This window comes from Calonectris borealis, chromosome 4 (genome assembly GCF_964195595.1).
Source record: "Calonectris borealis chromosome 4, bCalBor7.hap1.2, whole genome shotgun sequence".
Lineage (NCBI taxonomy): Eukaryota > Metazoa > Chordata > Aves > Procellariiformes > Procellariidae > Calonectris > Calonectris borealis.
In genome coordinates this window covers 85831290-85856543 of record NC_134315.1, presented here as the reverse complement: position 1 = coordinate 85856543, position 25254 = coordinate 85831290, and the positions used below count along the sequence as shown (strand labels likewise).

At 54.5% G+C, this 25254-nt stretch overlaps 3 long non-coding RNA genes across 3 annotated transcripts; all 3 read right to left on the bottom strand.

Annotated features, from left to right (window-relative positions):
• Nucleotides 1–4462: 4462 nt before the first annotated feature.
• Nucleotides 4463–6795, bottom strand: LOC142082345 (uncharacterized). The gene is made up of 4 exons (XR_012673682.1): nt 6009–6795; nt 5527–5590; nt 4969–5142; nt 4463–4864 (listed from the first exon to the last, which is right to left on the bottom strand). It is a non-coding gene; the product is annotated as an uncharacterized LOC142082345 (long non-coding RNA).
• A 6909-nt stretch (nt 6796–13704) lies between these two features.
• Nucleotides 13705–16206, bottom strand: LOC142082344 (uncharacterized). Its single transcript, XR_012673681.1, has 4 exons — nt 15252–16206; nt 14769–14832; nt 14211–14384; nt 13705–14106 (listed from the first exon to the last, which is right to left on the bottom strand). It is a non-coding gene; the product is annotated as an uncharacterized LOC142082344 (long non-coding RNA).
• A 6714-nt stretch (nt 16207–22920) lies between these two features.
• On the bottom strand, nt 22921–25254 carry LOC142082343 (uncharacterized). The gene is made up of 4 exons (XR_012673680.1): nt 24468–25254; nt 23985–24048; nt 23427–23600; nt 22921–23322 (listed from the first exon to the last, which is right to left on the bottom strand). It is a non-coding gene; the product is annotated as an uncharacterized LOC142082343 (long non-coding RNA).

Here is a 25254-nt window from a genome sequence, read left to right as displayed (position 1 = left end):
GATCTCGATGGTCCGGGAGTCCTCCAGGGGTACTCTCTAGGCCGGACTTTGCTCTCTATGGTCCGGCAGTCCTCCAGGGGTTCTCTCTGGTCCAGCTCCCGTCTCTATGGTCCGGCAGTCCTCCAGGGGTACTCTCTAGGCCGGACTTTGCTCTCTATGGTCCGGCAGTCCTCCAGGGGTACTCTCTAGGCCGGACTTTGCTCTCTATGGTCCGGCAGTCCTCCAGGGGTACTCTCTAGGCCGGACTTTGCTCTCTATGGTCCGGCAGTCCTCCAGGGGTACTCTCTAGGCCGGACTTTGCTCTCCATGGTCCGGCAGTCCTCCAGGGGTACTCTCTGGTCCAGCTCCCGTCTCTATGGTCCGGCAGTCCTCCAGGGGTACTCTCTAGGCCAGCCTTTGCTCTCTATGGTCCGGCAGTCCTCCAGGGGTACTCTCTAGGCCGGACTTTGCTCTCTATGGTCCAGGGGTACTCTCTAGGCCGGACTTTGCTCTCTATGGTCCGGCAGTCCTCCAGGGGTACTCTCTAGGCCGGACTTGGCTCTCTGTGGTCCGGAAGTTCCCCACGTGCACTCTCCGCTCCGGACGACCGTCTCGATGGTCCAGAAGTCCTCCAGCTGTACTCTCTAGGCCGGACATTTTCCTCTATGGTGCGGCAGTCCCCCGGGTACATTCTATGCATCTAACCTCCGTCTCTATGGTCCGGAAGTCCTCCAGGCATACTCTCTGGTCTGGGAGTCCGCCATCTCTATGGTCCGGGAGTCCTCCAGCTATACTCTCTGGTCTGGACTGGTCTGGTCTCTATGGTCCGGAAGTCCTCCAGCCCCTCTCCCCGACCCCCTAGGGCTCGCAGCCCCCCCCGGCCCCACTCCCCGGCCCCCCCGGGATGCACAGCCCCACTCCTCGGCCCCCTCGGGGGTCCGCAGCCCCCCCAGTCCCCCTCCCCAGATGCTCACAGGGGGAAAGGAACGGCTCGGCCTCAAGCTCTGCGGGCTGCCTGTGGCCCCTGCAGAGCCCACGATCCTCGGCAGCCCACACGCGGGGCGAAGCTCACAGCCCGAGAAGGAGTCACGGGGGGCCACCGCTCCTGCCACAACCCTCCTTCCCAGCCTGCTGCTGGAGCACAAGGCACTTGAAAGCAGCAGGAAAGAACAAGGAGGGCCTCGCAAGATGGCAGGAATAACGCGGGGAGCCTAAAGCGTTTAGCCAGGCAGGGCTTGCCACTCACCTTGTGCCGGGGTTGAATCCCAGCCGGCAACTCAGCACCACACAACCGCTCCCTCGCTGCCCCCTCAGCGGGAGGGGGGAGAGAATTGGAAGGGCAAAAGTGAAAACACTCCACTCGTGAGGGAAAGGGGGGAAAAAAAAAAAACCCCAAACAACAGAGAGAAAAACCCCAGACAGACAAGCGGTACAAACGAAAGCAAGGGCTCGCCGCCAACCGCCCGATGCCCGCCCAGCCAGCCGCAGCCCAGCAGCGGCCCCCCCGCCGACCTCCCCCCCGAGTTTTATTTCCTGACGTCATAGGGCCTGGAACACCCCCTGGGTCCGCCGGGGTCAGCTCTCCCAGCGGTGCCCCCTCCCAGGCCCTCGCGCACCCCCAGCCCGCTCGCCGGCAGGGCGGGGCGAGGAGCAGCACAGCCCCCGGCGCCGTGCAAGCGCTGCGCAGCGGGAACTCACGCAGCCCCGCGTCACCGACGCCGTTCTCAGCACAAACCCAAAACGCAGGAGGAGGGAGAGCGGGGTGGGAGTGGGGGGCGGGGGAGCGGGAGGGGGGTGTCAGAGTTTGGGCGGGGGGCAACGGGCAGGTTGGCGGGGCAGGCAGCACCCCAGGGGTCCGGGCCCCTCAAATGGCTGGTGTTTCACCCCAAAGCTTCCCCAAATCGGGGTTTTTTTTGCTTTTTTATAATATCAAAGCTGGGGTTTTTTCCTTTTCCAAAATATTCCACTTGGAGGTTTTTCAACGCTTTTTCACAACAAAACTTGGTGATTTTTGCTTTTTCGTTTTGTGCATGAAAATGGGGGTTTTTTTGCTTTCCGGCTGCCCAAATCCTGGTGGATTTGGCTTTCCCGGGAGCTCCAAGTTGGGTATTTTTCCCCCCCAAATTGCGGGTTTTCTTTTTCCCCACCCCTTGCAGGCCCCGAATTAGGGGTTTTGTGGTGTTTTTAGGCCACGGCGGCAGGTCCCGCTCTGTGTGCACGGCCCTGCAGGGGAAAGTCCCTGTTGGGGGGACCGGCCCCCAATCAGGATGGGAAAAGACGGAAAAAGAGAACAGGGAAGAGGCAGCTTTTGAAAGCGCTTTCGGATCTTCAACAGAGAGGTGTTTCGGGGGGGTGAAGAGTTTTTAAATCCTTTCTAGAAACAGGGTTTCTTTGCATTTTAAAAACCTTATCTATCATAGACGTTTACGCTTAACGTATTTACACATACCTCTCTCTATATATATTTAGTGAATGTATTTATGTTTCACTTATACCCCCCTATTTCCCACTCATTATATATAATACCTGCTCAGACTAGATATCTGTCGACTTACGTATTTTGACACTTAAATGTCTTTATAGACTTCTCTATTTACACTTACGTATATTTACACTTATCTCTTTATAGACTTAGATTTCTATTTGCACTTATAGATCATCTCTTAGATTACATATAATGCCTATTTAGGCTCTCTATGTAACACGTAGTAAGTGTAGACAGCGGTATCTATTCAGAGTTTTTTCTATTTTCAATTCCTTCACACATAAAATATATCATCCCTTTTGCATTTGGAAGTGCTTTCTTTTTTAATTTATATAGACGGGAGTTCTTTTTGTATTTTAAAACCCTATATACGTCTTCCGAATTTTTTTATGCTCTAAAATCCTTTAGATAATAGGGCAGATATAGGTTCCTATTTTGAAATCCTTGTATACATATAAAGGAATATTATTTTTCAATGTATAGAACAAGGAGAGATTTTTCTCTATTTCGAGGCGTCACAGATAGATTTACAGTTTTTAAAAATTTTTGAACCCCCCCAGGAATTATCAGGCACTTTTGGGCTGTGACCCCCTTTTTTGGGGGGGGGGGGGGGGGACCCCCCATGACCCCCCATTCCCCACTCACCTGCTCCTCCACGGCATCATCAGCCCGCCGGTGATGTTGGGGTGCCCCAAATGACATCATCGCCCCTCCAGGCCCCCAACCCCCCCCTTTTTATTCAGCCCCCAAAAAGGCACAACATGAGGGAAACGGCCCCAACCGGCAGCTCGTTACTTTAATAATGCCGTTGGCGTATGTACGCACGCACCCCCGCCAAAAAGGGGGGCTCTGCTAGAAAGATAAAGGAGGGGCGGCCCCCCCAAACGCTTGCAGCCCCCCCTCAGCCCCCGTCCCGCAGGCTGGCAGCCGGCCCCTTACCCTCAGCACGCCCAACGACCGGCAGGCAAACCCGGGCCGGGGGTCTCTCCTGAGCACCACGGGACGCTTACAGCGCGGCATCTGAAAAACAAAAATCCCAACGGATATATTTCAGCACGTTAAAAAAAACAGCACCGAAGGCAGCAGAGGAATTCGGTCAGGACAAGGGAGAGGGTAGCAGTCGAGCTAAAGGAGGGTGCCAGGCAAACGGGTCAGCTCGAAATACAACGCGGCCTTTAAAAGCTCGAGCGATCCGAACGCTTAAAATCCGCGTGAGGACTAATTGACGCGATTCTGAACGCGTCCTTCGCAGAGAAGTAAACGCTCTCGCTGGTGTCGGAAAACGCCTCGTCCCTTCCTTACAGCACCGCTGCCGGGAGATAACCCCGTGAGGCTGCAGGACAAGGGCGCGCCGTAATCGGCATCTACGCTCACGGATCCGCCGCCACAGCTCCAGCCCTGGCGCTGCTGCTGCTGCTGCTGCTGCAGCTGCTGCTGCGCATCTCGCTCGCTTGGCCGATAAAGCTGAAAGTGAAGCGTAAAACTTTGAAGAGTAAAATGAAAAAGAAAGAACAAACCTCAGCAATTCATTTTATGCTAAAAAGGCATGCGTACGCTTACAGACGTACAACGAGAAGGCTTATACTATAAAAATATTTGATTTTCCTTTTGCGTTAATTGAAATTGCGTAGCTGTGAATTCATACCGTTAAATTATCTACCTCCAAACTACACAGCTATCGTTTGACCAGGGGTTTTGCGTGCGTCACATGACTAGGAGGGACGCCTGGCCAGCTGCGCCGAGACCGATGCTACCCAACTGCCGGGGAAACGCGCCACTGAAAGCGAGGCAGAAATAAAGGACTTCAGAGCGCTCTGCCAAAAGATCGGGAAAAAAACCCGATCAGTTGCCTCTCTTTTTAAACGTTTAGAGCAACTACCTAACTGCTTAAGCACACCTAATAAATTATACGCTACAGCTATTTGGCAGTTGCAGTTTAAACAACGCAAGTCAGTTTGGAAGTTATACAATTTTAACTTTCTTTTTAAAGTTTCGTTTACGATAGAAAAATCAGGGAGATAAGAGATCTCCCATACGGTTTTACATTTTTGGGGAGGGGTGGGGGGGGGGCAGGCGGTGGGGAATATCAAATCCCCGGTGCTGCAATACATCAGGCTACCAAAAAGGACCGGCAGGTTTGCTAACGCTGTTGGCCGTACCCGAGCGTGCGGAGGAACGCGTCTTTACGATCTCTCGACCGTTACACCCGAGAACCAAAGATCAGCCGTACGTCGACTATCGGAAGACGTGCCGCGCTTGGGTCTGTGCAAGGAAATCGACCTACCCCTTTTTTTTTTTTTTCCAGAGAGAGCGCGAAAAGTCTCCTTGCGGATGACTTCTACTGCCGAGCACGTCATCTCTGCAGATCCATTCTGAGGGGAAGTTCGTAAAAGGCGACTCCTTTGAACGAGAAAGATTTCCATTCTGGAAAATCTCTTTCCAACCAAAGTCAAAATTACGCGCTGCAGGTTAGGAAAAAGGACGCGATAGAAGCAGTAACTCACCAAAACCACATCAGGACTCTCTGTCGCTAGTTACGAGGCTGCTACCGCTTCTCGGGAAAGCCTGGAAAGCGCACCGAAGCGACACCGATTTGTCCCGTGTTGTCCACGCCTCTTCTTTGACCTTGATTGCTTTTAGCGCAGATGTTAGCATCTCAGTAAGGTGTTCGAGTGCTCCTGTAAGGCATTTTAAAAACTGACTGACTGAAAAAGCATACAGCTTTTATCGTGAAAACAAAGCCTGTTTCTCCCGAACATCCCAACTCTTACAAACGGTTCCTTTCCTCTTCTAGTCCAACATTATTTTCACAGCACCCTTTCCTAGCAAGCGCACAGAAACAGAAGACCGTGCTTGCAGGAAGAGAAAACAGACGGAGGGAAGCAAGCTTTGCAGAGGCGTACCACGCTCCAGAACAGACCTCCTTTATTTTTAGTATTTGCGTTAAAATATTTCACGTTAAAAAATCACATAGAAGGAGAGCTGCCACGTTCCTCGTGTTAACTGTAAAGTCCGTGCTACGAGCACCTTAGGAAAAACGCAGACACATGTCACAGGCCTACCTTGTACTTGCAGACCACTAGGGATCCTTTCCACCTGTCTCGTACTTTCACGGCAGTTGACGTTCTGCTGAGAGGAAAGGAAAAAAAAAAAACAAACAACGTTGAGCACAAAGCTTCCTCTTCTGTGAAGGCTACAACTGAGTGGAGGAGAAAGTATTTGGCATCGTCTTTGGTGCGGTTGTTGAGACAGGCCACTAGAGCTTCTGCATGTTTTAGACAACCGTGCCTTTTTTTTGGCTCATTGGCAGCTTTAGTTTCGCAAGAACTCACTTGCCTAGAAAGAGGAGTGACAGAGAAGGAAAAGAGAGGTCAGGCAGCAAGAGAGCTCTGCAGGCTGCCACCAGTCAACGTCGCACTCTTAAGGAAAAACAAACAACCAACCAAACAAAAAAAAAAAAAAACAAACAAAAAAACCCCCAAAACACACAAACACAAAAAAAACCCACAAAACCCAACAACAAAACAAAACTTTGACGTTGTACCTTTCTTTCCTTTTGGAGCTCGTCCCTGTCTCAGCTGATCGTCTCGTCAGAGCACGAAGTGCAGATGATCCGTATCCCGATGACATCTGCACGCGATGAACACGTGTTCAGAAATAGTCCAGATCTGTAAGACTGGTGTCATTTTTGTGGTTCCAAGCATCCTAACTCCATTTTACTGACCAATGCGTTTGTGAGGAAACTAAGTAGCTTTTAAACGTAGCCTCTCCTTGGGGAGAAAAATGCGTTAGGGAGCGAAAAAAAGGATGATTCAGAGCTCCCAACCATGACGGAGCAGCGGGAAAACTAATGAAAGCGAAGACCAACAGCAGCAACGCGAAGCGGCATTTGGCTTTAATTCCGATCACGTACTTAAGCGGCTCGCCAAGTCTATGCCTCGATCCTATGAATGACTAGCCCTGTTTTGGAAGGACCAACTTTTTTCCTTCAAAGTCCTAGATTGAAGACTCCGCTGAACAGAATGTGGATGGAGCCACAGGACAACATGCCGTCAACACTCTAATGAAAAAAAAATCAAGTAAAAATCAAGTTGAAGTATCAGTTTCCATCGTGTCTCGTTCATTACGTTTCTAGTAGTACCTGGGTGCTCCAAAATTCACTCTCCTGACACCACGTAGTACTACAAATTACAATTACGCGTGTAAAAATAAAAGGCTATTTCCAACCTGCCCGTAAAATCAGTACGAACAAACAGAAGAGAAACACTTGACCCTAAAGAAGGTCACAGGCAGCTCTTAATTTATCGTAGGCGAAAGCTCATTCTTTTCCCTGAAAGGAAAACGCTCGTAACTACCCAGGGACCGATGCAGGAACGAGGCACGCGCGCTCTGTTCACGGCAACTGTTCATCAGCTTTTCTGCACCGGCACAAATTTGCCTTTTCCCTGGGTTTGACGCGGAGCACCTGCAGCGTCCTTGAACGCGCCAATGTTTCTCCCCGCTCCCCCGGCCCCACACGTGCCGTTACCTGAGCAGCAAGCGGCGTCAACCGCGCAGGATTTTCTTCGCGTGACGCAGAAGGTGACGCTGGGAAAAGAGGAGGCACAAAATGAACCTGTTTGTCACACCCAGCCAACGGTGAAAACCCAGGGAAGGATTCTGCCGTGCGGGGCCGGGCTGTGCACCCCCGGAGCTCCAGCCGGCCGGTTTCGCTCCCCTTTGCCGGGTACCGGGGAGACACCGCCGCCTCGTGCTGCCGCCTGCCCCCCGGGGAGAGCCGGGGGACCCCCACCTCACTTCAGCCCTCGGGAACGGGTCCGGGAGAGACCCTCCACGCAAAGAGAGCGGATCCACGCGTGGCGTGGATTTAATCCCCGAGGGAAGAGGCCGGACTCCCCGCTGGCAGAAGGACAACTCGCCTCCCTGCCGCTCGGAGCGCCTCGCCGGGGACAGCCCTGCCTGCGCCCGGCTGCTCTTCAGCCGTGCTGGGAGTGCAGTCTGGCCGACGGATGCTCCGGCAAACAGACACTGCAGCGAATCGCAGCTCCCGCTCGTTACAGCTGCTGGTAATTTTGCCTCTGGCTAAGGCATGCCCCAGACAGCAGACACCCCGTCTCGTTCCAGCTCCTGCTTGCTACGGTTCTGGCTAATTGAAGCTCCCGCTCTGCACCGTTGATTTCAGCTCCTTCTCCTTACAAGCTCCGGCTATTTACAACAGCCTGGGCTTTTGACAAGGTCGTAAACCAATCGCCGTCAAAACTCGGCTATTAGGATTAAATATCATAGTTGGACATTGTATAAGCATTAATGAGTTTGTACGACTAATTAGTTAATAACTATTCTAAGCAGTCGACAAGCAAGAGCTGGACTCGAAGAGGGCGTACGGGGTCTGAAAAGCAGAGACCACCTCTTCCCCCCAGAGACCACCGCAGACGTTGAGTTGGGCCTGGTGCGTGCCGGCCTCCCGCACTTCGGGGTCCAGCAGGACCAGACCCGACCCCTCCCCGGAGAGGGTCCACGCACCCTGCCCACCCCCTGCTTTCCCCCGCAGCCCCCAACGCCCTCCCATCCCCCCGCACAAACGGCCAAACCGGCTTCTGCTTTGGGCCCCCAAACCAGCTCACTTAGCGCCCATTTCTGAGCCCAAAACCCCAGCTGCTGCGCCTCTTCTCAAGTCCCAAAGGTGCCCCCGGGGAGGGCAAGCGCTTGCGTGATGCTTCGGGCAGAAACGGGGCTGAAAGGTCCGATCCCGGTGCCGGGGGAGCAGAGGCGAGCTGGCTGGGACCAGCTTTTGCTCCTGGAACAGCCCTGGGCTGGACCTGTCCCTCCCCTTCAAACGCTCCAGCAGTTTCGGGGGCAGAAGGGCGTTTCTAAGCCCTCTCTCCAGCAGCTCCTCCCTCGACTCGGCCCGCGAAGCCCCCAGTCTGCCTGCAGGGAGGGCTGGGCGGTCCCCGGCCCCACGGGGCGACAGTGGGGACTCGCAGGGAGGATCTGTTTGCACAAAGCGCCCCCCCCCCCCCCCGCCCCGGCCCACTGCGCGGCCCCCCTAGGGCACGCAGCCCCCCCCCAACTCCCCACTCCCCAGATGCTCACAGGCCCTCCCCCGCCTGGAGCCCCCCCAGCCCCCGTCCCCGGAGCCTGCAGAACCGCCCCCCCCCCCCCCCGCCACAGCCCGGCTCCCCGGGCCCGCGGCTCCTCACACTCACGCTGCGCCGCCGCCTCGGTGCAAAGCCCGCCGCGCGCCCCGTTGAAATACCGTCCGCAACCAATCAGCGCGCGGCTCCACGGGACCGCCCGCGCGAGGCACGCCGGGAGTTGTAGTCGGCGCCCCGGGACCGCGCATGCGCACGGCGCCCCGTTGAAATGCCGTCCGCAACCAATGAGCGCGCGGCTCCACCGGACCGCCCGCGCGAGGCACGCCGGGAGTTGTAGTCGGAGCTCGGGGACCGCGCATGCGCACGGCGCCCGGGGACCGCGCATGCGCACGGCGCCCGGGGACCGCGCATGCGCACGGCGCCCGGGGACCGCGCATGCGCACGGCGCCCGGGGACCGCGCATGCGCACGGCGCCCGGGGACCGCGCATGCGCACGGCGCCCGGGGACCGCGCATGCGCACGGCGCCCGGGGACCGCGCATGCGCACGGCGCCCGGGGACCGCGCATGCGCACGGCGCCCGGGGACCGCGCATGCGCACGGCGCCCGGGGACCGCGCATGCGCACGGCGCCCGGGGACCGCGCATGCGCACGGCGCCCGGGGACCGCGCATGCGCAGGGCTCGCAGCCCCTCCCCAGCGTTTGCAAGCACTTCTCAGCCCCAGGACCCCCGGAGCTCACAGCACCCGACCACACCATTTTCCAGCCCCCTGGGAGCCCCACTCTCAAGTCCCGCCAGGACCCACAGCCCCACTCCCCAGCTCTTGGGGGACCTTGATCTCGATGGTCCGGGAGTCCTCCAGGGGTACTCTCTAGGCCGGACTTTGCTCTCTATGGTCCGGCAGTCCTCCAGGGGTTCTCTCTGGTCCAGCTCCCGTCTCTATGGTCCGGCAGTCCTCCAGGGGTACTCTCTAGGCCGGACTTTGCTCTCTATGGTCCGGCAGTCCTCCAGGGGTACTCTCTAGGCCGGACTTTGCTCTCTATGGTCCGGCAGTCCTCCAGGGGTACTCTCTAGGCCGGACTTTGCTCTCCATGGTCCGGCAGTCCTCCAGGGGTACTCTCTGGTCCAGCTCCCGTCTCTATGGTCCGGCAGTCCTCCAGGGGTACTCTCTAGGCCAGCCTTTGCTCTCTATGGTCCGGCAGTCCTCCAGGGGTACTCTCTAGGCCGGACTTTGCTCTCTATGGTCCGGGGTACTCTCTAGGCCGGACTTTGCTCTCTATGGTCCGGCAGTCCTCCAGGGGTACTCTCTAGGCCGGACATTTTCCTCTATGGTGCGGCAGTCCCCCGGGTACATTCTATGCATCTAACCTCCGTCTCTATGGTCCGGAAGTCCTCCAGGCATACTCTCTGGTCTGGGAGTCCGCCATCTCTATGGTCCGGGAGTCCTCCAGCTATACTCTCTGGTCTGGACTGGTCTGGTCTCTATGGTCCGGAAGTCCTCCAGCCCCTCTCCCCAACCCCCTAGGGCTCGCAGCCCCCCCCGGCCCCACTCCCCGGCCCCCCCGGGATGCACAGCCCCACTCCTCGGCCCCCTCGGGGGTCCGCAGCCCCCCCAGTCCCCCTCCCCAGATGCTCACAGGGGGAAAGGAACGGCTCGGCCTCAAGCTCTGCGGGCTGCCTGTGGCCCCTGCAGAGCCCACGATCCTCGGCAGCCCACACGCGGGGCGAAGCTCACAGCCCGAGAAGGAGTCACGGGGGGCCGCCGCTCCTGCCACAACCCTCCTTCCCAGCCTGCTGCTGGAGCACAAGGCACTTGAAAGCAGCAGGAAAGAACAAGGAGGGCCTCGCCAGATGGCAGGAATAACGCGGGGAGCCTAAAGCGTTTAGCCAGGCAGGGCTTGCCACTCACCTTGTGCCGGGGTTGAATCCCAGCCGGCAACTCAGCACCACACAACCGCTCCCTCGCTGCCCCCTCAGCGGGAGGGGGGAGAGAATTGGAAGGGCAAAAGTGAAAACACTCCACTCGTGAGGGAAAGGGGGGAAAAAAAAAAACCCCAAACAACAGAGAGAAAAACCCCAGACAGACAAGCGGTACAAACGAAAGCAAGGGCTCGCCGCCAACCGCCCGATGCCCGCCCAGCCAGCCGCAGCCCAGCAGCGGCCCCCCCGCCGACCTCCCCCCCGAGTTTTATTTCCTGACGTCATAGGGCCTGGAACACCCCCTGGGTCCGCCGGGGTCAGCTCTCCCAGCGGTGCCCCCTCCCAGGCCCTCGCGCACCCCCAGCCCGCTCGCCGGCAGGGCGGGGCGAGGAGCAGCACAGCCCCCGGCGCCGTGCAAGCGCTGCGCAGCGGGAACTCACGCAGCCCCGCGTCACCGACGCCGTTCTCAGCACAAACCCAAAACGCAGGAGGAGGGAGAGCGGGGTGGGAGTGGGGGGCGGGGGAGCGGGAGGGGGGTGTCAGAGTTTGGGCGGGGGGCAACGGGCAGGTTGGCGGGGCAGGCAGCACCCCAGGGGTCCGGGCCCCTCAAATGGCTGGTGTTTCACCCCAAAGCTTCCCCAAATCGGGGTTTTTTTTGCTTTTTTATAATATCAAAGCTGGGGTTTTTTCCTTTTCCAAAATATTCCACTTGGAGGTTTTTCAACGCTTTTTCACAACAAAACTTGGTGATTTTTGCTTTTTCGTTTTGTGCATGAAAATGGGGGTTTTTTTGCTTTCCGGCTGCCCAAATCCTGGTGGATTTGGCTTTCCCGGGAGCTCCAAGTTGGGTATTTTTCCCCCCCAAATTGCGGGTTTTCTTTTTCCCCACCCCTTGCAGGCCCCGAATTAGGGGTTTTGTGGTGTTTTTAGGCCACGGCGGCAGGTCCCGCTCTGTGTGCACGGCCCTGCAGGGGAAAGTCCCTGTTGGGGGGACCGGCCCCCAATCAGGATGGGAAAAGACGGAAAAAGAGAACAGGGAAGAGGCAGCTTTTGAAAGCGCTTTCGGATCTTCAACAGAGAGGTGTTTCGGGGGGGTGAAGAGTTTTTAAATCCTTTCTAGAAACAGGGTTTCTTTGCATTTTAAAAACCTTATCTATCATAGACGTTTACGCTTAACGTATTTACACATACCTCTCTCTATATATATTTAGTGAATGTATTTATGTTTCACTTATACCCCCCTATTTCCCACTCATTATATATAATACCTGCTCAGACTAGATATCTGTCGACTTACGTATTTTGACACTTAAATGTCTTTATAGACTTCTCTATTTACACTTACGTATATTTACACTTATCTCTTTATAGACTTAGATTTCTATTTGCACTTATAGATCATCTCTTAGATTACATATAATGCCTATTTAGGCTCTCTATGTAACACGTAGTAAGTGTAGACAGCGGTATCTATTCAGAGTTTTTTCTATTTTCAATTCCTTCACACATAAAATATATCATCCCTTTTGCATTTGGAAGTGCTTTCTTTTTTAATTTATATAGACGGGAGTTCTTTTTGTATTTTAAAACCCTATATACGTCTTCCGAATTTTTTTATGCTCTAAAATCCTTTAGATAATAGGGCAGATATAGGTTCCTATTTTGAAATCCTTGTATACATATAAAGGAATATTATTTTTCAATGTATAGAACAAGGAGAGATTTTTCTCTATTTCGAGGCGTCACAGATAGATTTACAGTTTTTAAAAATTTTTGAACCCCCCCAGGAATTATCAGGCACTTTTGGGCTGTGACCCCCTTTTTTGGGGGGGGGGGGGGGGGGACCCCCCATGACCCCCCATTCCCCACTCACCTGCTCCTCCACGGCATCATCAGCCCGCCGGTGATGTTGGGGTGCCCCAAATGACATCATCGCCCCTCCAGGCCCCCAACCCCCCCCTTTTTATTCAGCCCCCAAAAAGGCACAACATGAGGGAAACGGCCCCAACCGGCAGCTCGTTACTTTAATAATGCCGTTGGCGTATGTACGCACGCACCCCCGCCAAAAAGGGGGGCTCTGCTAGAAAGATAAAGGAGGGGCGGCCCCCCCAAACGCTTGCAGCCCCCCCTCAGCCCCCGTCCCGCAGGCTGGCAGCCGGCCCCTTACCCTCAGCACGCCCAACGACCGGCAGGCAAACCCGGGCCGGGGGTCTCTCCTGAGCACCACGGGACGCTTACAGCGCGGCATCTGAAAAACAAAAATCCCAACGGATATATTTCAGCACGTTAAAAAAAACAGCACCGAAGGCAGCAGAGGAATTCGGTCAGGACAAGGGAGAGGGTAGCAGTCGAGCTAAAGGAGGGTGCCAGGCAAACGGGTCAGCTCGAAATACAACGCGGCCTTTAAAAGCTCGAGCGATTCGAACGCTTAAAATCCGCGTGAGGACTAATTGACGCGATTCTGAACGCGTCCTTCGCAGAGAAGTAAACGCTCTCGCTGGTGTCGGAAAACGCCTCGTCCCTTCCTTACAGCACCGCTGCCGGGAGATAACCCCGTGAGGCTGCAGGACAAGGGCGCGCCGTAATCGGCATCTACGCTCACGGATCCGCCGCCACAGCTCCAGCCCTGGCGCTGCTGCTGCTGCTGCTGCTGCAGCTGCTGCTGCGCATCTCGCTCGCTTGGCCGATAAAGCTGAAAGTGAAGCGTAAAACTTTGAAGAGTAAAATGAAAAAGAAAGAACAAACCTCAGCAATTCATTTTATGCTAAAAAGGCATGCGTACGCTTACAGACGTACAACGAGAAGGCTTATACTATAAAAATATTTGATTTTCCTTTTGCGTTAATTGAAATTGCGTAGCTGTGAATTCATACCGTTAAATTATCTACCTCCAAACTACACAGCTATCGTTTGACCAGGGGTTTTGCGTGCGTCACATGACTAGGAGGGACGCCTGGCCAGCTGCGCCGAGACCGATGCTACCCAACTGCCGGGGAAACGCGCCACTGAAAGCGAGGCAGAAATAAAGGACTTCAGAGCGCTCTGCCAAAAGATCGGGAAAAAAACCCGATCAGTTGCCTCTCTTTTTAAACGTTTAGAGCAACTACCTAACTGCTTAAGCACACCTAATAAATTATACGCTACAGCTATTTGGCAGTTGCAGTTTAAACAACGCAAGTCAGTTTGGAAGTTATACAATTTTAACTTTCTTTTTAAAGTTTCGTTTACGATAGAAAAATCAGGGAGATAAGAGATCTCCCATACGGTTTTACATTTTTGGGGAGGGGTGGGGGGGGGGCAGGCGGTGGGGAATATCAAATCCCCGGTGCTGCAATACATCAGGCTACCAAAAAGGACCGGCAGGTTTGCTAACGCTGTTGGCCGTACCCGAGCGTGCGGAGGAACGCGTCTTTACGATCTCTCGACCGTTACACCCGAGAACCAAAGATCAGCCGTACGTCGACTATCGGAAGACGTGCCGCGCTTGGGTCTGTGCAAGGAAATCGACCTACCCCTTTTTTTTTTTTTTCCAGAGAGAGCGCGAAAAGTCTCCTTGCGGATGACTTCTACTGCCGAGCACGTCATCTCTGCAGATCCATTCTGAGGGGAAGTTCGTAAAAGGCGACTCCTTTGAACGAGAAAGATTTCCATTCTGGAAAATCTCTTTCCAACCAAAGTCAAAATTACGCGCTGCAGGTTAGGAAAAAGGACGCGATAGAAGCAGTAACTCACCAAAACCACATCAGGACTCTCTGTCGCTAGTTACGAGGCTGCTACCGCTTCTCGGGAAAGCCTGGAAAGCGCACCGAAGCGACACCGATTTGTCCCGTGTTGTCCACGCCTCTTCTTTGACCTTGATTGCTTTTAGCGCAGATGTTAGCATCTCAGTAAGGTGTTCGAGTGCTCCTGTAAGGCATTTTAAAAACTGACTGACTGAAAAAGCATACAGCTTTTATCGTGAAAACAAAGCCTGTTTCTCCCGAACATCCCAACTCTTACAAACGGTTCCTTTCCTCTTCTAGTCCAACATTATTTTCACAGCACCCTTTCCTAGCAAGCGCACAGAAACAGAAGACCGTGCTTGCAGGAAGAGAAAACAGACGGAGGGAAGCAAGCTTTGCAGAGGCGTACCACGCTCCAGAACAGACCTCCTTTATTTTTAGTATTTGCGTTAAAATATTTCACGTTAAAAAATCACATAGAAGGAGAGCTGCCACGTTCCTCGTGTTAACTGTAAAGTCCGTGCTACGAGCACCTTAGGAAAAACGCAGACACATGTCACAGGCCTACCTTGTACTTGCAGACCACTAGGGATCCTTTCCACCTGTCTCGTACTTTCACGGCAGTTGACGTTCTGCTGAGAGGAAAGGAAAAAAAAAAAACAAACAACGTTGAGCACAAAGCTTCCTCTTCTGTGAAGGCTACAACTGAGTGGAGGAGAAAGTATTTGGCATCGTCTTTGGTGCGGTTGTTGAGACAGGCCACTAGAGCTTCTGCATGTTTTAGACAACCGTGCCTTTTTTTTGGCTCATTGGCAGCTTTAGTTTCGCAAGAACTCACTTGCCTAGAAAGAGGAGTGACAGAGAAGGAAAAGAGAGGTCAGGCAGCAAGAGAGCTCTGCAGGCTGCCACCAGTCAACGTCGCACTCTTAAGGAAAAACAAACAACCAACCAAACAAAAAAAAAAAAAAAACAAACAAAAAAACCCCCAAAACACACAAACACAAAAAAAACCCACAAAACCCAACAACAAAACAAAACTTTGACGTTGTACCTTTCTTTCCTTTTGGAGCTCGTCCCTGTCTCAGCTGATCGTCTCGTCAGAGCACGAAGTGCAGATGATCCGTATCCCGATGACATCTGCACGCGATGAACACGTGTTCAGAAATAGTCCAGATCTGTAAGACTGGTGTCATTTTTGTGGTTCCAAGCATCCTAACTCCATTTTACTGACCAATGCGTTTGTGAGGAAACTAAGTAGCTTTTAAACGTAGCCTCTCCTTGGGGAGAAAAATGCGTTAGGGAGCGAAAAAAAGGATGATTCAGAGCTCCCAACCATGACGGAGCAGCGGGAAAACTAATGAAAGCGAAGACCAACAGCAGCAACGCGAAGCGGCATTTGGCTTTAATTCCGATCACGTACTTAAGCGGCTCGCCAAGTCTATGCCTCGATCCTATGAATGACTAGCCCTGTTTTGGAAGGACCAACTTTTTTCCTTCAAAGTCCTAGATTGAAGACTCCGCTGAACAGAATGTGGATGGAGCCACAGGACAACATGCCGTCAACACTCTAATGAAAAAAAAATCAAGTAAAAATCAAGTTGAAGTATCAGTTTCCATCGTGTCTCGTTCATTACGTTTCTAGTAGTACCTGGGTGCTCCAAAATTCACTCTCCTGACACCACGTAGTACTACAAATTACAATTACGCGTGTAAAAATAAAAGGCTATTTCCAACCTGCCCGTAAAATCAGTACGAACAAACAGAAGAGAAACACTTGACCCTAAAGAAGGTCACAGGCAGCTCTTAATTTATCGTAGGCGAAAGCTCATTCTTTTCCCTGAAAGGAAAACGCTCGTAACTACCCAGGGACCGATGCAGGAACGAGGCACGCGCGCTCTGTTCACGGCAACTGTTCATCAGCTTTTCTGCACCGGCACAAATTTGCCTTTTCCCTGGGTTTGACGCGGAGCACCTGCAGCGTCCTTGAACGCGCCAATGTTTCTCCCCGCTCCCCCGGCCCCACACGTGCCGTTACCTGAGCAGCAAGCGGCGTCAACCGCGCAGGATTTTCTTCGCGTGACGCAGAAGGTGACGCTGGGAAAAGAGGAGGCACAAAATGAACCTGTTTGTCACACCCAGCCAACGGTGAAAACCCAGGGAAGGATTCTGCCGTGCGGGGCCGGGCTGTGCACCCCCGGAGCTCCAGCCGGCCGGTTTCGCTCCCCTTTGCCGGGTACCGGGGAGACACCGCCGCCTCGTGCTGCCGCCTGCCCCCCGGGGAGAGCCGGGGGACCCCCACCTCACTTCAGCCCTCGGGAACGGGTCCGGGAGAGACCCTCCACGCAAAGAGAGCGGATCCACGCGTGGCGTGGATTTAATCCCCGAGGGAAGAGGCCGGACTCCCCGCTGGCAGAAGGACAACTCGCCTCCCTGCCGCTCGGAGCGCCTCGCCGGGGACAGCCCTGCCTGCGCCCGGCTGCTCTTCAGCCGTGCTGGGAGTGCAGTCTGGCCGACGGATGCTCCGGCAAACAGACACTGCAGCGAATCGCAGCTCCCGCTCGTTACAGCTGCTGGTAATTTTGCCTCTGGCTAAGGCATGCCCCAGACAGCAGACACCCCGTCTCGTTCCAGCTCCTGCTTGCTACGGTTCTGGCTAATTGAAGCTCCCGCTCTGCACCGTTGATTTCAGCTCCTTCTCCTTACAAGCTCCGGCTATTTACAACAGCCTGGGCTTTTGACAAGGTCGTAAACCAATCGCCGTCAAAACTCGGCTATTAGGATTAAATATCATAGTTGGACATTGTATAAGCATTAATGAGTTTGTACGACTAATTAGTTAATAACTATTCTAAGCAGTCGACAAGCAAGAGCTGGACTCGAAGAGGGCGTACGGGGTCTGAAAAGCAGAGACCACCTCTTCCCCCCAGAGACCACCGCAGACGTTGAGTTGGGCCTGGTGCGTGCCGGCCTCCCGCACTTCGGGGTCCAGCAGGACCAGACCCGACCCCTCCCCGGAGAGGGTCCACGCACCCTGCCCACCCCCTGCTTTCCCCCGCAGCCCCCAACGCCCTCCCATCCCCCCGCACAAACGGCCAAACCGGCTTCTGCTTTGGGCCCCCAAACCAGCTCACTTAGCGCCCATTTCTGAGCCCAAAACCCCAGCTGCTGCGCCTCTTCTCAAGTCCCAAAGGTGCCCCCGGGGAGGGCAAGCGCTTGCGTGATGCTTCGGGCAGAAACGGGGCTGAAAGGTCCGATCCCGGTGCCGGGGGAGCAGAGGCGAGCTGGCTGGGACCAGCTTTTGCTCCTGGAACAGCCCTGGGCTGGACCTGTCCCTCCCCTTCAAACGCTCCAGCAGTTTCGGGGGCAGAAGGGCGTTTCTAAGCCCTCTCTCCAGCAGCTCCTCCCTCGACTCGGCCCGCGAAGCCCCCAGTCTGCCTGCAGGGAGGGCTGGGCGGTCCCCGGCCCCACGGGGCGACAGTGGGGACTCGCAGGGAGGATCTGTTTGCACAAAGCGCCCCCCCCCCCCCCCGCCCCGGCCCACTGCGCGGCCCCCCTAGGGCACGCAGCCCCCCCCCAACTCCCCACTCCCCAGATGCTCACAGGCCCTCCCCCGCCTGGAGCCCCCCCAGCCCCCGTCCCCGGAGCCTGCAGAACCGCCCCCCCCCCCCCCCCGCCACAGCCCGGCTCCCCGGGCCCGCGGCTCCTCACACTCACGCTGCGCCGCCGCCTCGGTGCAAAGCCCGCCGCGCGCCCCGTTGAAATACCGTCCGCAACCAATCAGCGCGCGGCTCCACGGGACCGCCCGCGCGAGGCACGCCGGGAGTTGTAGTCGGCGCCCCGGGACCGCGCATGCGCACGGCGCCCCGTTGAAATGCCGTCCGCAACCAATGAGCGCGCGGCTCCACCGGACCGCCCGCGCGAGGCACGCCGGGAGTTGTAGTCGGAGCTCGGGGACCGCGCATGCGCACGGCGCCCGGGGACCGCGCATGCGCACGGCGCCCGGGGACCGCGCATGCGCACGGCGCCCGGGGACCGCGCATGCGCACGGCGCCCGGGGACCGCGCATGCGCACGGCGCCCGGGGACCGCGCATGCGCACGGCGCCCGGGGACCGCGCATGCGCACGGCGCCCGGGGACCGCGCATGCGCACGGCGCCCGGGGACCGCGCATGCGCACGGCGCCCGGGGACCGCGCATGCGCACGGCGCCCGGGGACCGCGCATGCGCACGGCGCCCGGGGACCGCGCATGCGCAGGGCTCGCAGCCCCTCCCCAGCGTTTGCAAGCACTTCTCAGCCCCAGGACCCCCGGAGCTCACAGCACCCGACCACACCATTTTCCAGCCCCCTGGGAGCCCCACTCTCAAGTCCCGCCAGGACCCACAGCCCCACTCCCCAGCTCTTGGGGGACCTTGATCTCGATGGTCCGGGAGTCCTCCAGGGGTACTCTCTAGGCCGGACTTTGCTCTCTATGGTCCGGCAGTCCTCCAGGGGTTCTCTCTGGTCCAGCTCCCGTCTCTATGGTCCGGCAGTCCTCCAGGGGTACTCTCTAGGCCGGACTTTGCTCTCTATGGTCCGGCAGTCCTCCAGGGGTACTCTCTAGGCCGGACTTTGCTCTCTATGGTCCGGCAGTCCTCCAGGGGTACTCTCTAGGCCGGACTTTGCTCTCCATGGTCCGGCAGTCCTCCAGGGGTACTCTCTGGTCCAGCTCCCGTCTCTATGGTCCGGCAGTCCTCCAGGGGTACTCTCTAGGCCAGCCTTTGCTCTCTATGGTCCGGCAGTCCTCCAGGGGTACTCTCTAGGCCGGACTTTGCTCTCTATGGTCCGGGGTACTCTCTAGGCCGGACTTTGCTCTCTATGGTCCGGCAGTCCTCCAGGGGTACTCTCTAGGCCGGACATTTTCCTCTATGGTGCGGCAGTCCCCCGGGTACATTCTATGCATCTAACCTCCGTCTCTATGGTCCGGAAGTCCTCCAGGCATACTCTCTGGTCTGGGAGTCCGCCATCTCTATGGTCCGGGAGTCCTCCAGCTATACTCTCTGGTCTGGACTGGTCTGGTCTCTATGGTCCGGAAGTCCTCCAGCCCCTCTCCCCAACCCCCTAGGGCTCGCAGCCCCCCCCGGCCCCACTCCCCGGCCCCCCCGGGATGCACAGCCCCACTCCTCGGCCCCCTCGGGGGTCCGCAGCCCCCCCAGTCCCCCTCCCCAGATGCTCACAGGGGGAAAGGAACGGCTCGGCCTCAAGCTCTGCGGGCTGCCTGTGGCCCCTGCAGAGCCCACGATCCTCGGCAGCCCACACGCGGGGCGAAGCTCACAGCCCGAGAAGGAGTCACGGGGGGCCGCCGCTCCTGCCACAACCCTCCTTCCCAGCCTGCTGCTGGAGCACAAGGCACTTGAAAGCAGCAGGAAAGAACAAGGAGGGCCTCGCCAGATGGCAGGAATAACGCGGGGAGCCTAAAGCGTTTAGCCAGGCAGGGCTTGCCACTCACCTTGTGCCGGGGTTGAATCCCAGCCGGCAACTCAGCACCACACAACCGCTCCCTCGCTGCCCCCTCAGCGGGAGGGGGGAGAGAATTGGAAGGGCAAAAGTGAAAACACTCCACTCGTGAGGGAAAGGGGGGAAAAAAAAAAACCCCAAACAACAGAGAGAAAAACCCCAGACAGACAAGCGGTACAAACGAAAGCAAGGGCTCGCCGCCAACCGCCCGATGCCCGCCCAGCCAGCCGCAGCCCAGCAGCGGCCCCCCCGCCGACCTCCCCCCCGAGTTTTATTTCCTGACGTCATAGGGCCTGGAACACCCCCTGGGTCCGCCGGGGTCAGCTCTCCCAGCGGTGCCCCCTCCCAGGCCCTCGCGCACCCCCAGCCCGCTCGCCGGCAGGGCGGGGCGAGGAGCAGCACAGCCCCCGGCGCCGTGCAAGCGCTGCGCAGCGGGAACTCACGCAGCCCCGCGTCACCGACGCCGTTCTCAGCACAAACCCAAAACGCAGGAGGAGGGAGAGCGGGGTGGGAGTGGGGGGCGGGGGAGCGGGAGGGGGGTGTCAGAGTTTGGGCGGGGGGCAACGGGCAGGTTGGCGGGGCAGGCAGCACCCCAGGGGTCCGGGCCCCTCAAATGGCTGGTGTTTCACCCCAAAGCTTCCCCAAATCGGGGTTTTTTTTGCTTTTTTATAATATCAAAGCTGGGGTTTTTTCCTTTTCCAAAATATTCCACTTGGAGGTTTTTCAACGCTTTTTCACAACAAAACTTGGTGATTTTTGCTTTTTCGTTTTGTGCATGAAAATGGGGGTTTTTTTGCTTTCCGGCTGCCCAAATCCTGGTGGATTTGGCTTTCCCGGGAGCTCCAAGTTGGGTATTTTTCCCCCCCAAATTGCGGGTTTTCTTTTTCCCCACCCCTTGCAGGCCCCGAATTAGGGGTTTTGTGGTGTTTTTAGGCCACGGCGGCAGGTCCCGCTCTGTGTGCACGGCCCTGCAGGGGAAAGTCCCTGTTGGGGGGACCGGCCCCCAATCAGGATGGGAAAAGACGGAAAAAGAGAACAGGGAAGAGGCAGCTTTTGAAAGCGCTTTCGGATCTTCAACAGAGAGGTGTTTCGGGGGGGTGAAGAGTTTTTAAATCCTTTCTAGAAACAGGGTTTCTTTGCATTTTAAAAACCTTATCTATCATAGACGTTTACGCTTAACGTATTTACACATACCTCTCTCTCTATATATTTAGTGAATGTATTTATGTTTCACTTATACCCCCCTATTTCCCACTCATTATATATAATACCTGCTCAGACTAGATATCTGTCGACTTACGTATTTTGACACTTAAATGTCTTTATAGACTTCTCTATTTACACTTACGTATATTTACACTTATCTCTTTATAGACTTAGATTTCTATTTGCACTTATAGATCATCTCTTAGATTACATATAATGCCTATTTAGGCTCTCTATGTAACACGTAGTAAGTGTAGACAGCGGTATCTATTCAGAGTTTTTTCTATTTTCAATTCCTTCACACATAAAATATATCATCCCTTTTGCATTTGGAAGTGCTTTCTTTTTTAATTTATATAGACGGGAGTTCTTTTTGTATTTTAAAACCCTATATACGTCTTCCGAATTTTTTTATGCTCTAAAATCCTTTAGATAATAGGGCAGATATAGGTTCCTATTTTGAAATCCTTGTATACATATAAAGGAATATTATTTTTCAATGTATAGAACAAGGAGAGATTTTTCTCTATTTCGAGGCGTCACAGATAGATTTACAGTTTTTAAAAATTTTTGAACCCCCCCAGGAATTATCAGGCACTTTTGGGCTGTGACCCCCTTTTTTGGGCGGGGGGGGGGGGACCCCCCATGACCCCCCATTCCCCACTCACCTGCTCCTCCACGGCATCATCAGCCCGCCGGTGATGTTGGGGTGCCCCAAATGACATCATCGCCCCTCCAGGCCCCCAACCCCCCCCTTTTTATTCAGCCCCCAAAAAGGCACAACATGAGGGAAACGGCCCCAACCGGCAGCTCGTTACTTTAATAATGCCGTTGGCGTATGTACGCACGCACCCCCGCCAAAAAGGGGGGCTCTGCTAGAAAGATAAAGGAGGGGCGGCCCCCCCAAACGCTTGCAGCCCCCCCTCAGCCCCCGTCCCGCAGGCTGGCAGCCGGCCCCTTACCCTCAGCACGCCCAACGACCGGCAGGCAAACCCGGGCCGGGGGTCTCTCCTGAGCACCACGGGACGCTTACAGCGCGGCATCTGAAAAACAAAAATCCCAACGGATATATTTCAGCACGTTAAAAAAAACAGCACCGAAGGCAGCAGAGGAATTCGGTCAGGACAAGGGAGAGGGTAGCAGTCGAGCTAAAGGAGGGTGCCAGGCAAACGGGTCAGCTCGAAATACAACGCGGCCTTTAAAAGCTCGAGCGATCCGAACGCTTAAAATCCGCGTGAGGACTAATTGACGCGATTCTGAACGCGTCCTTCGCAGAGAAGTAAACGCTCTCGCTGGTGTCGGAAAACGCCTCGTCCCTTCCTTACAGCACCGCTGCCGGGAGATAACCCCGTGAGGCTGCAGGACAAGGGCGCGCCGTAATCGGCATCTACGCTCACGGATCCGCCGCCACAGCTCCAGCCCTGGCGCTGCTGCTGCTGCTGCTGCTGCAGCTGCTGCTGCGCATCTCGCTCGCTTGGCCGATAAAGCTGAAAGTGAAGCGTAAAACTTTGAAGAGTAAAATGAAAAAGAAAGAACAAACCTCAGCAATTCATTTTATGCTAAAAAGGCATGCGTACGCTTACAGACGTACAACGAGAAGGCTTATACTATAAAAATATTTGATTTTCCTTTTGCGTTAATTGAAATTGCGTAGCTGTGAATTCATACCGTTAAATTATCTACCTCCAAACTACACAGCTATCGTTTGACCAGGGGTTTTGCGTGCGTCACATGACTAGGAGGGACGCCTGGCCAGCTGCGCCGAGACCGATGCTACCCAACTGCCGGGGAAACGCGCCACTGAAAGCGAGGCAGAAATAAAGGACTTCAGAGCGCTCTGCCAAAAGATCGGGAAAAAAACCCGATCAGTTGCCTCTCTTTTTAAACGTTTAGAGCAACTACCTAACTGCTTAAGCACACCTAATAAATTATACGCTACAGCTATTTGGCAGTTGCAGTTTAAACAACGCAAGTCAGTTTGGAAGTTATACAATTTTAACTTTCTTTTTAAAGTTTCGTTTACGATAGAAAAATCAGGGAGATAAGAGATCTCCCATACGGTTTTACATTTTTGGGGAGGGGTGGGGGGGGGGCAGGCGGTGGGGAATATCAAATCCCCGGTGCTGCAATACATCAGGCTACCAAAAAGGACCGGCAGGTTTGCTAACGCTGTTGGCCGTACCCGAGCGTGCGGAGGAACGCGTCTTTACGATCTCTCGACCGTTACACCCGAGAACCAAAGATCAGCCGTACGTCGACTATCGGAAGACGTGCCGCGCTTGGGTCTGTGCAAGGAAATCGACCTACCCCTTTTTTTTTTTTTTCCAGAGAGAGCGCGAAAAGTCTCCTTGCGGATGACTTCTACTGCCGAGCACGTCATCTCTGCAGATCCATTCTGAGGGGAAGTTCGTAAAAGGCGACTCCTTTGAACGAGAAAGATTTCCATTCTGGAAAATCTCTTTCCAACCAAAGTCAAAATTACGCGCTGCAGGTTAGGAAAAAGGACGCGATAGAAGCAGTAACTCACCAAAACCACATCAGGACTCTCTGTCGCTAGTTACGAGGCTGCTACCGCTTCTCGGGAAAGCCTGGAAAGCGCACCGAAGCGACACCGATTTGTCCCGTGTTGTCCACGCCTCTTCTTTGACCTTGATTGCTTTTAGCGCAGATGTTAGCATCTCAGTAAGGTGTTCGAGTGCTCCTGTAAGGCATTTTAAAAACTGACTGACTGAAAAAGCATACAGCTTTTATCGTGAAAACAAAGCCTGTTTCTCCCGAACATCCCAACTCTTACAAACGGTTCCTTTCCTCTTCTAGTCCAACATTATTTTCACAGCACCCTTTCCTAGCAAGCGCACAGAAACAGAAGACCGTGCTTGCAGGAAGAGAAAACAGACGGAGGGAAGCAAGCTTTGCAGAGGCGTACCACGCTCCAGAACAGACCTCCTTTATTTTTAGTATTTGCGTTAAAATATTTCACGTTAAAAAATCACATAGAAGGAGAGCTGCCACGTTCCTCGTGTTAACTGTAAAGTCCGTGCTACGAGCACCTTAGGAAAAACGCAGACACATGTCACAGGCCTACCTTGTACTTGCAGACCACTAGGGATCCTTTCCACCTGTCTCGTACTTTCACGGCAGTTGACGTTCTGCTGAGAGGAAAGGAAAAAAAAAAAACAAACAACGTTGAGCACAAAGCTTCCTCTTCTGTGAAGGCTACAACTGAGTGGAGGAGAAAGTATTTGGCATCGTCTTTGGTGCGGTTGTTGAGACAGGCCACTAGAGCTTCTGCATGTTTTAGACAACCGTGCCTTTTTTTTGGCTCATTGGCAGCTTTAGTTTCGCAAGAACTCACTTGCCTAGAAAGAGGAGTGACAGAGAAGGAAAAGAGAGGTCAGGCAGCAAGAGAGCTCTGCAGGCTGCCACCAGTCAACGTCGCACTCTTAAGGAAAAACAAACAACCAACCAAACAAAAAAAAAAAAACAACAAACAAAAAAACCCCCAAAACACACAAACACAAAAAAAACCCACAAAACCCAACAACAAAACAAAACTTTGACGTTGTACCTTTCTTTCCTTTTGGAGCTCGTCCCTGTCTCAGCTGATCGTCTCGTCAGAGCACGAAGTGCAGATGATCCGTATCCCGATGACATCTGCACGCGATGAACACGTGTTCAGAAATAGTCCAGATCTGTAAGACTGGTGTCATTTTTGTGGTTCCAAGCATCCTAACTCCATTTTACTGACCAATGCGTTTGTGAGGAAACTAAGTAGCTTTTAAACGTAGCCTCTCCTTGGGGAGAAAAATGCGTTAGGGAGCGAAAAAAAGGATGATTCAGAGCTCCCAACCATGACGGAGCAGCGGGAAAACTAATGAAAGCGAAGACCAACAGCAGCAACGCGAAGCGGCATTTGGCTTTAATTCCGATCACGTACTTAAGCGGCTCGCCAAGTCTATGCCTCGATCCTATGAATGACTAGCCCTGTTTTGGAAGGACCAACTTTTTTCCTTCAAAGTCCTAGATTGAAGACTCCGCTGAACAGAATGTGGATGGAGCCACAGGACAACATGCCGTCAACACTCTAATGAAAAAAAAATCAAGTAAAAATCAAGTTGAAGTATCAGTTTCCATCGTGTCTCGTTCATTACGTTTCTAGTAGTACCTGGGTGCTCCAAAATTCACTCTCCTGACACCACGTAGTACTACAAATTACAATTACGCGTGTAAAAATAAAAGGCTATTTCCAACCTGCCCGTAAAATCAGTACGAACAAACAGAAGAGAAACACTTGACCCTAAAGAAGGTCACAGGCAGCTCTTAATTTATCGTAGGCGAAAGCTCATTCTTTTCCC